The sequence below is a fragment of the Martes martes genome (genome assembly GCF_963455335.1).
Source record: "Martes martes genome assembly, chromosome: 9".
In the NCBI taxonomy this organism is placed as follows: Eukaryota; Metazoa; Chordata; class Mammalia; order Carnivora; family Mustelidae; genus Martes; species Martes martes.
In genome coordinates this window covers 78,708,606-78,716,572 of record NC_137896.1, presented here as the reverse complement: position 1 = coordinate 78,716,572, position 7,967 = coordinate 78,708,606, and positions in this window count along the sequence as shown.

Genomic DNA, 7,967 nt, shown 5'->3' with positions numbered 1-7,967 from the left:
TGAGATCATTCCAAAATATATGCCATGTGGTCTGAAAGCAACTCCCCAAGAGGAGACCAAAACCAGTTTCAGCAAGGACAGTGTGGAGAGCTTCTGGGGGGGCTGGCATCAGGGGCATAGTCTTTGCTGTCATTTGTCAAGTTCTAATAGAGTTTTGAAAGTTCTGATTCTGAATCCTGGCTACTCATCAGAATCACCTGCGGAGTTTTAAAAACCTCTCCCCAAAGGTTCAGATTCAGCTGGTTTGGAGTAGGGCCCAGGGATTGATTTTGTATTTGTGTGTGTGTGATTTGAATGTGCAGCCAGGATTAACCCCTATGTTAAAGAATCAACCTTATTAACTTTAGTCACATCTGTTCCTGTTTAATTTTTCTGTCGAGATAAAAATCTGTTGTGAGTAGGCCAAGAAGCACCACTGAAGGTTAATCGGATGGGGGTAAATTGCGGGGGCTGAATTGTCATTAGCAAAACTGGCACTGTGCGCCACAACCACTAGAGGGCAGACTCTAGCGCTTATTGATAAATGTGCAAAGAAAGTAGCCTTCATGAAAAACAAAAACAAAACTCCAGGAGACAAAAGGAAAAGTGTTCTGAGATTTTCCTTGTGATCAGATCCTCCCCTTAGATGCCTCATTTTACTAAGTCTCCTAAATGCCATGATTTCTTCAAAGATACCAGTCATGGAACTGTCAGTGCTAACTATGGAAAAGGGACTGGCAGAGAAAGAAAAGCTACTGATGCTTTTTGAGCTCTGTGGTGTGTCAGGCACCATGTTGAGTGCATTGCATCCATTATCTCATTTAATCCTAGATAACCCTATGAAGCAGCATTATCAGCTCCTTTTTATAGATGAGGAAATTTTTTATGGATGACTGAGGCTAGAGAGGCAAAGTCTCTTACACAGCATTACACAGCCATGAGGTATTTTTTTTTTTTTAATATCTTATTTATTTGAGAGAGAGAGAGAGCACTCACAAGGAAGCACAAGTGGTGGCGAGGGAGAAGCAGGCTGCCCATCAAGCAGGGAGCCAGATGTGTGGCTCAATCCCAGGACCCTGGGTTCACGACCTGTGCTGAAGGCAGATACTTAACTGACTGAGCTACCCAGGTGCCCCATAGCTGTGAGGTATTAACAATAGATCACAAATCCAGGTCTTTCTGGTTCCAAAGGCTGCACTCTTTCTTTACTCACAGAACCTTTCTGGGGACAGATGGTGTTTAGGTATGTGAATTTTCGTTTTTGTTTTTGTCATCACAGATCAGATGGATTAAAGTGAGTGGTGGTGCTATTGTCATTCTTGTCAGAATAGCTGTAAGTGGTGTACACAACTGCAGATGTACCATTTTCTATAGATGAGAAGAGTCAAATTTGTTGTCCAAATACCAGCTGTGAGATTTAGGGGCAGAGCGCTGGGTTGTAAATCTTTGTGGAAATGGTCCACTTATGGCCTATGTGCCCTGAGAGAATAAAAGCTTTGAGGGGAGGGCTCTGTCTTACTTACATACTGCTCAACAGGTCACAGATACATAAAAATATTCATCAAATATCCCAGTTGAGGAATAAATGTATATAAACGTACATGAAAGTTTTGAGATCTAAATTGCATTCTTGGATCTAAAACAGCCATTGTATAAGTCCTGTCTCCTCCCTGGACTACAGCTTCCTTAACAAGTGAGTTGAAGTGATGATTCTAGCTGATATGTAAGATTCCTTCCAATACTTCTAGGACTCAACTTTCATCCCCTCATTGGATAGACAATATGAGGAGGAGCTCTGGGCTTCAGCTTTGGTGTCAGAGATCTCCAGGCAGGGAAGTAGTAGGAGAGACCCTCAGAAGGTGATGTGGAGAAACCCTACCCTACTTGCTGATGGTTAGGAGGCCTGAACATGGAAACAGGAAGTGACAAGAGAGGAACTGGGAAAGCATACTCATAACTTTAAATGAATCTTTGTTGTTTTATCTTTTAAAGTCAAAAGGAGATGGTGGGGCTCTAGAGGTTGAATTCTTTATATAAATTAAGTTTAATTACCAAATTTCACCATGATCTGAAGGAGAGTGGATTGGTTTCATTCTTTGCTTTATGTTTTAAGTCATGGTAAGGGTGTCTCAATTTTTCCCATCCTTGGCTTCCCTGACTGCCATCTAGGGCTGTGCCATCCATGTGGGACTATCAGTGACAGTAGAGCCTGGAAAGACGGACAGGGAGGGCATTGCTTATTAAGCTGGCTTAAAAGAGCTATTTCGACAAGTTCTCTAAACATTTCTCAGCCTCCAGAAAGCTGGTTTCAGCAGAGCGTGCAGCACATATGATGCCTTCATCATGTTCAAAGAGTCTGTGTAAACACACACTGATCACCAATAGATACTTTTGAAAGATTAATTTAGTTCTTATGGACTTTCTGATTTGTCTCCAGACACAACAAAAATAACCTCACTTCTCATCCTGTTAATGAGCATAATCACAAAAGCACATGGAGCATGGCTTTGCATCATCAAGGGAGGAACCTCCCAGGGAGATACCCCCAAACCCAAGTAGAATATAATTGAGAATATATACTGGCCATTTTTTCCCACCCATAGAGAAGGAGTTTAATAATTCAAGACCAGCTTTCTGAATTCAGCCCTTGTTTCTGCCACAACCAGCTCAACTTTCATTCATTCAAAATTTAGTAATACTAGGTAAAAGTCATTAGTTTCTGACTATGTGTCAAACACTTTCTAAGCACTTTAGAGCTATTAATTAGTTAATTATCACAACAACTTTATGAAGTGGGTACTATTATTGTCCCTATTTTATGGAAAAGGAAACAGGGAAAAGAGATGTCAAGTAGCTTACACAAAGGCACACAGTAAGTGGTGGAGCCACTGGCTTCAGGATTTGTACTCTGAACAACTATAGACCTTCTCGAAAAACATTTAGTAAGCACCACTGTATAATGGACCAGGACCATGCTGGGAAAACAGCCTTCAGAGTATCAGGTCAAACAGGCTAGAGTTTAGGTCATGTCCCAAGTATGCCAGGAGCTAGGAGACACACAGAGAGTGGAAGAGAAGCCCAGTTGTGCAGACTAGGCATAGGAGATTGGAGATAGTTATGAGAGATCATGGCTCCATGGGTGTGCAGGTCTTTAGAGGCTCTTTCCAGGAATAAGGCATAGACTAGCCCAGCTCACTGCAGATCGAGGCTGCCCCCAACTCTGATGCCAATCACCATCTCATTGGCTCAAACCTTGGGGAAGGGCCTGTGAGGTAAAGGTCTTGGTAAGGCTGGGATGAGGGGACGGTTTTCTGCCCATGAGAAATTGGGTTGCCCAGAGTTCCTGGGTCTCCAGCCCTTTTTGACCTTCTGGAGTTCATGTCATTCTTTCAGCGCTGGGATATCATGAGTAGGAGGAAAAGTCAACATCACTCCTTTCCCTGTAGCTTTGTGTCAGGGGCAGCAGATTTCATGGATTAGGGTCCCTTCTAGAAGCCATTGGTGTGGCTGGACTAGATAGTTGTTCTTTTTTTTTTTTTTTCCTTTAAAGATTCTTTATTTTTATTTATTTGATACAGAGAGAAAGAGAGTGAAAGAGAAAGAACAAGTAGGTAGAGTGGCAGGCAGAGGGAGAGGGAGAAGCAGTCTCCCCACTGAGCAGAGAACCCAATGTGGGACTTGATTCCTGGACCTTGGGATCATGACCTGAGCTGAAGGAAGATGCATAACTGACTGAGCCACTCAAGTGTCCTCTTTTTTTTTTTTTTTAAAGATTTTATTTATTTTTTTGACAGAGATCACAAGTAGGCAGAGAGGCAGGCAGAGAGAGAGAGAGGAGGAAGCAGGCTCCCTGCTGAGCAGAGAGCCCGATGCGGGGCTCGATCCCAGGACCCTGAGATCATGACCTGAGCCGAAGGCAGAGGCTTAACCCACTGAGCCACCCAGGCGCCCCTCTTTTTTTTTTTAAACCAAATTAGCATTAGTTTTATTTAAGTTGATAAGTGAAAGAAACATACTTTGTACACAAATATATTAAATATTATATACTAGACACTGTCTACTTTGGTGACAAAATATGTTTTAGTGTAGGTTGAAATACATTTATCCATTATGACTTATAAATGTACACACTTTTCTGATCTGATATTAGAAATTCTATATATTACATGTGAAAATAAACTTTTTGAAAAAATTTCAGTGTAGTTAACATACAGTGTTACATTCATTTCAGGTATACAATATAGTGTTTCAGCAGTTCCGTGTATTACTCAGTGCTCATCAAAATAAGTTTACTCTTAACTCCTTTCATCTATTTCACCACCCCCACCCCCACCCTGTACTAGATATTTAATTCTTTCCTCCAGATCTCTGCCTTTATCTGTATCCTTGGAAGGCAACCTTGGCAGGTTGATCACCCTAGTTTCATTGTGCTCTGGATTGGCCAAGAGGAGTCATGGGCAGGCAGACAGAAAGCTGGACGAGAGAGCTCTGGTTCGGGTTGTATCGCTCTGTGAAGTTAGCTCCTGGCAGGGGGCCCCCTCCTCCAGTTCTCACTGGCATTCAGCAATTCCTCCCCCGACCCCTTGAGGGGGTTTGGAAAATGCCACCCTCTTGGCTGCAAGCTGGGGCCTTCACACTCATTAGGGTTCACTTAACTCTGACTACACCTCCCTAAAGAGGCCCTTCATTCAATGCTTCAGTCAAAGCCTTCTAAGTGGCTTCTGATTCCTTCCAGGGCCCTGCCTGATATCTGGTCCTTGCCCCTTCTACCACAGCTGTCTCAGCTCCAGGTCTGATCTCTGATCTGCTGAAGCTGCTTGGCCTGCTTCTGGTTGCTGGCGCACTCCTGGGAACACCCGTACTCTTATCATGGGACTTCTCTCCTCCGGTCTGCCACACAATTCCATCTGTCCCCAGCCATCACCACCTTTGCTGGCTTTCTGCTCTGAAGTTCCTGTCCTGGCTCTTGACCCTACTTCTTTATGATAGATCAAATATATCTATGAGGCTCCTGCTATGCCTGGCATTATACTAAATGCATTTGTACATGTTATCTCATTTAGTTCTTATCATTATCATATGTGGTTAGTGTTATGCTAAGAGATGAAAAAAACCCCGAGCTTCTGTTGCCTCTGCCTGACCAGCATAATTTCGCCCTTTTCTGCTAATAGCACTCCCAGTTTCCTTTGGGAAACCTTCCTCACTCTCAGCCCTTGTGATTCAGGTGATGCCAAACCCACCCAGCTCCCTGGCCAGTTAGAGACACTGTGATGGGCTCGGACAAGTGTAGATCTCCTATGTTGGACCAATCAGAGCTAACTCTGGGTCTCTGGTTAAGAGAATCAGAAAAAGGGCTCTCCTTCTCCGGGGAAGACTATAAGCCCTGCTGGTGAACTTGCTGCTCCTGATGATACAATCCACCTGGGACAGATGCCAGCTCTGGAGGGAAGCAGAGTCAAAGACTGAGACATAGTCACGTGATTGTATGCAGTCATTCTTGAAGTCATTCTTGAAGCTTCTTAAACTTCTTAAACTTCTGGGTTGGGGCAAAGCAGTAAATTCCATTTGTAATTTAAGCTAATTTGAGTTGAGTTTCCATCATTTGCAACCATAAGTAACCTTAGCATCACATATCTGGTAACTGATGGAGCTAGGCATTGAACCCAGGTTTGCTGGAGAGACTTGAGTTAGGTCCTTCAAGGGCTTAAGGTTACTAATGGTCGTGAAAGCTGCACATGTTTAGCTTTCCTCTCCAGTGATTTTCATTAGAGCCTGAAGCAGGTTGCATGAAATGGACCATTTCTTGCCTGGGTGTGATCTTGCTTCCAAGTGGTAGAGTAATGACTATCATGTTCATTTTTAGTGATCTCACTGGGAGTTCTACAGTCTTTCTTAAGGGAACTTGAGTTCTGTGGCTAATTGATTCTTACTATACACTTCCTCTCTTTCCTTAGTAATAGAAACCTTCACATTTAGTTGTTTGCATGGTCATCCAGAATAAAGACCATAGTTCTTGGTATGGCCATGTGACTAAATTCTAACCAATGGGATGCAAGCATAGGAGATATGTGCAACTCCTAGGCACTATCCTTAAAGAGAAAAATATGCATGTCCTCCAGAAGTTGGTCCTTTATGTTGGCTATAGATGATTATTGGACTCAAGCAGCCATCTTGGGTTGTGAGGTAGAAACCATACATTAAGTATGCAACAAGATAGAAGGAGTTTATGTTCTGGATGACCATTAAGTTGCCATGTAAACCAAACTGTCCACATTTATATGGGAAGAAGTAACCTTTTCTTTCATTTATGCCACTGGTTTGGTGGTATGGTGGTGGTGGTGGTGGTGGTGGTGGTGGTGGTTGTCACTACTCGCAGCTGAACCAAATCCTAAATAATACAGGTCTTTTCTGTAAGTTGGATTCTGGGGAGGACAGGAGACTTTCACAGCTTTGTAGACAGATCAGCAGATGGTTCCTGAAAAGAGTCTAGGGCCTTATGAATGTCAGTGACTGACCAGAGGTAGGTTTATGTGATGCTAAAGATTTTTAGGGGCCTGTCCCAGAGGGCCCGGGGCATTTTTATATTTGTAATTTGTATTGTTTTTTTCTTCAATATTACAAATTTCAGACTCCACGAAACCTGGATCTATTGATGGCACAGACTGTTGTTTTGTCTTGAATTGTAAAGGCAGGAGTTGAGGGCACTTCAGGTCATTTTAGGGAGGAAGGCCTGACCTTGTGCCTAAGACCTCCTCTTCCCTTTCTCTAACGCCCATCCATCCTATAGGTTCTCCCGCAAATCTTTTCTCCTTCAGGAAGCCTTCCCTGCATATCAGAACCAGCTTGTGTCTTTTTCTCCTCCCGCTAACGGTCCTCAGGATTCACCTCACTTCCTTTTCTGTTTCCAGCTGGGTATTGCAGAAGGAGAACTGACGGGAACACCCGGGGAAGCTCAGTCGTTAAGTGTCTTTCTGCCTTTGGCTCAGGTCATGATCCTAGGGTCCTGGGATTGAGTCCTGCATCAGGCTCCTTGCTCAGCGGGGAGACTTCTTCTCCCTCTCCCACTCCCTCTGCTTGTGTTCCTTCTCTCCCTGTGTCTCTCTGTATCAAATAAATAAGTAATAAAAATCTTAAAAAAAAGAAGGACACTGACCTTGGAATCAGAAAACCTGGACTTGAGGCTGGGCTCACCTTCTGCCTAGACCTAAGACTTTAACTAACTAACAGGCTTGCTGGGCTTCAGGTTTTTCATCTTTACTGAGAGGTGAGAGCACTTGCTTCCACTAGTCAGCCAGAGGATTAAATTAGATAAAATATGTGTAATTGCTTGATTGATGATGAAGTGTGATAAAATCAAACATATTATGATTATTACTAGAGTCATAATACCAATCCCCAAGGGTTGTGCTCTTCTTTTAGCTTTAATGGTATCTGATGGGCCATACAGACACTTGATCACCTGCTATTGTATATTGTTCTCTAATTGTTTTGTGGGTCCAATTTAATTTTCCAAAGTAGATTGGCAGGTACAAGACATCAAGGAAAATACTTTATAACCTCTGGGCACCTAGAGTAGGGCTGGGCATGTGGAAAACAATTTAGGTACGAAAGGGGGTATGGGGGAGTCAGAGTTGCTATTCAACCAAAAGATAATTTGTTGGTAAATGTACTGTTGTCTTGGGTCTGGCTCTTTGCTGTATTATTATCAGAAGCTAATCGGACTTGGGGAGGCAGACTCACATCAAAAAAGCTCACAGGAGACTGATGTATGGCAGTCAGACATCTTCTCAATAGTTAAAGAACTGCTTTTTAATGACTGAAATGCTAGAGCTTCCTGCCTAGCTCCTTCCTGGCATCTGTGCTTGGGAGGCCTGAATTGTCTTGAAAGGGTTGTTTGGTGAGTTTGTAATGATGGTGTAGAAAAGTGGACTGTTTTGGGGGAATATTCAGTCTTGTCCACTGTGTGGCTTCATGAGTCACCTCCCCCC